Raw genomic sequence first — 6,809 nt, 5'->3', positions numbered from 1 at the left:
GGGAGGGAGACGATGGCGCCGCCCGTTAACTGGGCCCTCTTTGCCGTCTGCTAGCAGACGGCAAAGAGGGCGACCGTTAGGGTTGGCCCACGTCTCCTCTTTGCCGTCCGCTAGCGGACGGCAAAGGAGGAACATTGCCGCCTGCTAACAGTCGGCAAAGTAGTCACCTCTTTGCCGTCCGCTAGCAGACGGCAAAGAAGCTGACCTAGCCACACCGTGCCCTGTGGGGCCCACCTGGCTCTTTGATGTCTGCCTTTTAGCTCTTTATCATCAGCTGGCTGATGGCAAAGAAGCAGCTGATGGCAAATACCCTTTTTGCCATCAACACTTTATTTGCCGTCCGTTTCCTCAAAGCGGACGGCAAAGAACCTCCTTGCCGTCAGCTCGCAGACGGCTAAGAGTTGGCAGACGGCAAAATGCCAGATTCCAGTAGTGTGTGAGCAATCTTAATAGCACTCTCATTGTCACAAAGCAATGGAACATGTTTCACATTGATCCCATAATCTTTAAGAGTTTGGGTCATCCAAAGTAATTGAGCACAACATGAACCGGCGGCAATGTATTCCGCTTCGGCGGTGGATAAGGATACCGAGTTTTTTTTCTTGGAGGACCACGACACAAGAGATCTACCAAGAAATTGACAAGTACCGGAAGTGGACTTTCTATCAACCTTGTCTCCGGCATAGTCCGAATCGGAGTAGCCAACAAGATCAAAAGAAGACCTCTTAGGATATCAAATGCCAAAATTTGGTGTATGTATTAAGTATCTCACTATCCTTTTCACAGCCTTAAGATAACATTCTTTGGGGGCCGCTTGATATCGTGCACACATGCACACAGTTTGCATGATATCGGGACGTGAGGCACATAGATATAACCATGAACCAATCATAGAGCGGTAAACCTTTTGGTCAACCGATTTGCCATCCTTGGTCAAGTCAAGATGTCCACTAGTGGGCATGGGCGTTTTCATACCTTTGCTTTCTTGCATGTTGAACTTCTTGAATAAGTCCTTGGTGTACTTTGTTTGAGAAACAAAGGTGCCTTCCTTAGTTTGCTTGATTTGCAAACCAAGAAATAACTTGAGTTTACTCATCATAGACATCTCAAACTTCTTCGACATTAGCTTCCCAAACTTTTCACTAAAATGAGGGTTAGTCAAACCAAATATGATATCATCAACATAAATTTGGCACACAAATAATTCACCATTAACCCTGTTAGTAAAAAGAGTAGAATCTATTTTTCCAATCTCAAAGCCTTTTTCAATAAGGAACTTGGTCAAGCATTTATACCACGCTCTAGGAGCTTGTTTAAGACCATAAAGAGCTTTGTGAAGTTTGTAAACATGGTCGGGTTTCTTAGGATTAACAAAGCTGGGAGGTTGTTTAACATAAACTTCCTCGTCAATTTCACCATTTAGAAAAGCACTTTTAATGTCCATTTGGTACAAGGTAATATCGTGGTGATTAGCATAGGCAAGTAAGATGCGGATGGACTCAAGTCTAGCAATGGGGACTAATGTCTCACCATAGTCCATACCTTCGACTTGAGTGTAGCCTTGGGCGATGAGACGTGCTTTGTTGCGGACGACTTGACCATCTTCATCTTGCTTGTTGCGAAACACCCATTTGGTACCGATGATGTTGTGGTTGTTGTCGGGCTTCTCGATCAATGTCCACACTTGGTTTCTCTCAAAGTTGTGTAGCTCTTGATGCATGGCATTTATCCAATCCGGATCTTCCAAAGCTTCTTCAACCTTCATAGGTTCAATGCTAGAGATGAATGAATAATGTTCACAGAAATTAGCCAAACGAGTTTTAGAGCGAGTGATTCTCCCGGTTTGAATATCATTGAAGATTTGTTCGACGGGATGGTCTCTTGAGACTCTTGCTTGAACTCGTGAGAGCTTTTTCTTGGGTCGGGGTGGAACATCTTCCTCATCATCTTGTCCTTCTTGGCCTTTTTCATTGTTGACGTTGTCGTTCTCTTGTCGAGGTGGAGAAGGAGGTTGACGAGGTTCATCTTGGTGTACTTCCTCGTTTTCTTCATCTTGGTGTGTCCCACTTGTGGATGCCTACATGTCAACTCTTGGTTCACCTTGCCGTGAGGTCGAAGCTTCCACTTGGACGGACGAGGTACTCTCCTTCACCTCCGCTGGACAAATCTTGCCAATAGACAAGTCTTGGATTGCTTCCGAAGGGTCACTGTCTCCTACATCAATTGGCAATTGCTCTACTTGTGAGCCGTTAGATTCATCAAACTTCACATCTACCGTCTCCTCAACCTTTCGGGTGAAATTGTTGTAGACACGGTAAGTGTGAGAGTTTGAGCCATAACCAAGTAGGAAACCTTCATGAGATTTAGGAGCAAATTTAGAATGGCGATGCTTATCAAGAATGTAGCACTTTGAGACGAGTACTCGAAAGTATCCAACTTGGGGTTTGTTACCGGTGAGGAGCTCGTATGCCGTCTTGCCTAGTAGCTTGTGAAGATACAAGCGATTTTTTGCATGACAAGCCGTCTCAACCGCTTCCACCCAAAAGTGTTTTGGAGTCTTGTACTCATCAAGCATCGTTCTCGCCATCTCAATAAGAGTTCGGTTCTTCCTCTCAACAACTCCATTTTGTTGAGGTGTGTACGTAGCCGAGAACTCGGGTGAAATCCTTTCTTCGTCAAGAAAGGTATCCACATTTGTGTTCTTGAACTCCGTTCCGTTGTCTCTGCGAACCTTCTTGATCTTCACTTTGAATTGATTTTGGGCCTTCCTAGGGAAGTTCTTGAAGATCTTTTGGACCTGCGATTTATCATCAAGAAAGAACACCCACTAAATCCTGAAAAATCATCGACTATAACTAGACCAAATGAGTTTCCAGTGAGACTCTTGTAGGCATTGGGACCAAAGAGATCCATATGGAGTAGCTCAAGCGGTCTTCTCGTGATCATGATGTTCTTCACGGGGTGACTTCCTCCAACCTGTTTTCCTGCTTGAAAAGCACTGCACAATCTATCCTTGTCAAATATAACATCTTTTACTCCAAGGATATGTTCACCTTTAATAAGCTTATCAAGATTTCGCATGCCCACATGACCTATAACCTTCTATGCCACAACCAGCCTTTCGAAGATTTAGCAATTAAGAAAGTTCTAGGTTGAGCCTTTTTAGTGAGGTCAACAATGTAAAGATCACCTCTACGTATACCGGTAAATACCATTTTATGATTATCTCTACGAAACACTTGGCAATCTACTTCAGTGAATAGGACATTGAAACCAAAGTCAGCAAGTCTAGATACGGAAAGTAAATTGTAGCCAAGAGATTCAACGAGCAGAACATTTTGTATGGAGCTATCATGTGAGATGGCCACCTTACCAAGGCCAACCACCTTACCCTTTGAGTTATCACCAAAAGTGACATACTTCCGAGGGCCGTCGTTTTCAGCAAGCTCACGAAACATATCCTTGTCTCCGGTCATATGATCGGTACATCCACTATCAAGGATCCATTCCTTTCCTCCAGCCATGTAGCCGCGAAGATTAGCCATAAGTCCAAAGTGTCTCATTGCATCATCAAGGTCATTATCATCATCCTCATCATAGTATCCATGTTCAACATCATCTTGTAGTTGATCATTTCCTAGAGAAGGTGATTCATTAGAAGTATGACCGTAACAATGTTCATCTCTATGGATTCTAATGACTTCGAAAATGATATTGCTAACAATTCCAACATCTCCTTTGGCACGCATGAGATCCCGAAGCTCAAACTGGCAATCATCAAACTTAGGATCACTAGTACTCATCCTATTCAAGGCAATAGACTTATGGAGAATCTCATCTAGATTTTTCAAGGAATAATTTGAGAATCGTTCCTCCAGAAATCTCCATATGGTGTAAGCACAATCAAGAGCAGGTAAGCTAGCAATCAAATTTTTACGCAATCTCTAATGATGGGATTGATAGTTATAAGATTGCGAATCATGCCAAGATCCTCATCGGGAGAGGGATGCAGAGGATCACTAGGGGGAATGCAAGGACTAGTAATGTACTTGTTCAAGTGATATTCATTGAAAATATCAAGCATCTCATTTTTCCATTCATGAAAGAACTCTCCATCAAGTATAGGCACTCTATGTCTAAGACCCCCCAACGTAGACTTATCCATCTTCCTCCAAAGGTGTTTAAACCAAAGCAATGGAGACCAAGGCTCTGATACCAATTGAAAGGATCGAGAAGAGGTGTCTAGAGAGGGGGGGGGTGAATAGACTCTTAGCAAGAAAAGTGGCAGTTTTTAATTTCTTCAAGTTGAGGTGGAGTTTTAGCACATGTTTAAACATTCACAATACATATCAAGCAAGCATGACGAGAGTATATGAGCAGCGGAAAGTAAAGCACGCAACTTGCGAGAATGTAAAGGGATAGGATTGGAGTGTGCAAACGCAATTGGAGACACGGAGATTTTTGGCGTGGTTCCGATAGGTGGTGCTATCGTACATCCACGTTGATGGAGACTTCAACCCACGAAGGGTAACGGTTGCGCGAGTCCACGAAGGGCTCCACGCACGAAGGGTCCATGAAGAAGCAACCTTGTCTATCCCACCATGGCCATTGCCCACGAAGGACTTGCCTCACTAAGGTAGATCTTCACGAAGTAGGCGATCTCCTTGCCCGTACAAACTCCTTGGTTCAACTCCACAATCTTGACAGAGGCTCCCAAGTGAAACCTAACCAATCTAGGAGACACCACTCTCCAAAAGGTAAAAGATGGTGTGTTGATGATGAACTCCTTGCTCTTGTACTTCAAATGATAGTCTCCCCAACACTCAACTCTCTCTCACAGATTTGGATTTGGTGGGAAGATGATTTGAGTGGAATGCAACTTGGAGAAGGCTAGAGATCAAGATTTATGTGGTTGGAATGGAATATCTTGACCTCAACACATGAGTAGGTGGTTCTCTCTCATAAAATGTATGCTGGAAGTGTAGGCATGTTCTGATGGCTCTCTCCACGAATGAAGAGTGGGTGGAGGGGTATATATAGCCTCCACACAAAATCTAACCGTTACACATAAATCACCAAACTCAGTGGGGCCGAATAATGAAACTCGGTCAGACCGATTTAGTTCAAAATGTGAATGTTAGGATATTCGGTGGGACCGATATGATCAACTCGGTGGGACCGATGTGCTAGGGTTAGGGTAAAACCCCATCTCGGTTTGACCGATTACACAAACTCGGTGGGACTGATTTTGGTAATAAGCTAACCAGAGAGTTGGTCAGGCAAACTCGGTGAGACCGATTACAAATCTCGGTAAGACTGAAATTATTGCAACAGGCAACAGAGAGTTTGCAAGCCCATCTCGGTGAGACCGAGATCCCATCGGTGAGACCAAATTGATTAGGGTTTGTGGCAGTGGCTATGTCAAGTGAACTCGGTGGCGCCGGATAGAATGATTCGGTGGGGCCGAGTTTGACTTTTGGTTTGGGACATATGTGGATATGAGAAAGTGGTTGAGGGCTTTGGACCATATCACTAAGTACTTTGAGCAAGCAAGCCATTAAGCAACACCTCATCCCCTTTTAATAGTATTGGCTTTCCTATGGACTCAATGTGATCTTGGATCACTAAAAGTAAAATGTAGAGTCTTGAGCTTTTGAGATTGAGCCAATCTTTAGTCCTTAGAATCTTGAAGGGGTTCCACATCCTCTTGTCCACGCCACTCCATTCTGTTGAACTTGTCTGAAATATTCTAGATAAAAACATTAGTCCAACAGGAGATATGTTGACATTAATTACCAAAACCACCCAGGGAGCACTTGTGCTTTCAGCATTGCAGCCCCAAACTTTAAGAAATGACAACTTGAGTTTCTTGCCAAACCACAGTTCATAAGGTGTCGTCTCAACGGATTTAGATGGTGCTCTATTTAACGTGAATGCAGCCGTCTCTAAAGCTTAACCCCAAAAACATAGCGGTAAATCAGTAAGAGACATCATAGATCGCAACATATATAATAAAGTGCGGTTACGACGTTCGGACACACCATTACGCTGTGGTGTTCCAGGTGGCGTGAGTTGGAAACTATTTCGCATTGTTTCAAACGAAGACCAAACTCGTAACTCAAATATTCTCATCCACGATCAGATCGTAGAAACTTTATTTTCTTGTTACGATGATTTCCACTTCACTCCGAAATTCTTTAAACTTTTCAAATGTTTCGGACTTATGTTTCATCAAGTAGATATACCCATATCTGCTCAAATCATCTGTGAAGGTCGGAAAATAACGATACCCGCCGCGAGCTTCAATATTCATCGGACCACCACTGCAACAAAAAGACACATCCGTGACATTTTGGGCCGAACGAATTTTTTTCTGTCATACATATGACACTTCTATGACGATAATTGTGACAAAACCCGGTATCATCATATATGTGGTGGGCTCCTACTTCTATGACAAAAAATCATGACAGAAAATGGGCTTTTCGTCCTGGGCGGGCCGGAGACGCAGCTGCATGACATTCTTTGGGCCGTCCATGACGGAAAAAACTGTGGTAGAAGCGAGGGGGAGGAAAATTTCGGGGAGTTCCCGGTTACGGTGGGAGGTCGGGGGCTGAGCGATGCGCGTTTCTCTCGTACACGTACGCGCGTGTGTGCGAGGCGTTGGCTCTAACTGAACCCGAGCGATTGCACTGCAGGCTAGGCTTTACTGAACCCGAGCGATCGATCGATGGCTGTTAACTGAACCCGATCGAGCGATTCCTTCGCTACTGCTGCTAACTGAAGCCGATCGATTAGATGAACAGTGA

The sequence above is a fragment of the Triticum aestivum genome, chromosome 6D (genome assembly GCF_018294505.1).
Source record: "Triticum aestivum cultivar Chinese Spring chromosome 6D, IWGSC CS RefSeq v2.1, whole genome shotgun sequence".
Classification (NCBI taxonomy): domain Eukaryota; kingdom Viridiplantae; phylum Streptophyta; class Magnoliopsida; order Poales; family Poaceae; genus Triticum; species Triticum aestivum.
This window is presented reverse-complemented; position numbering follows the sequence as displayed.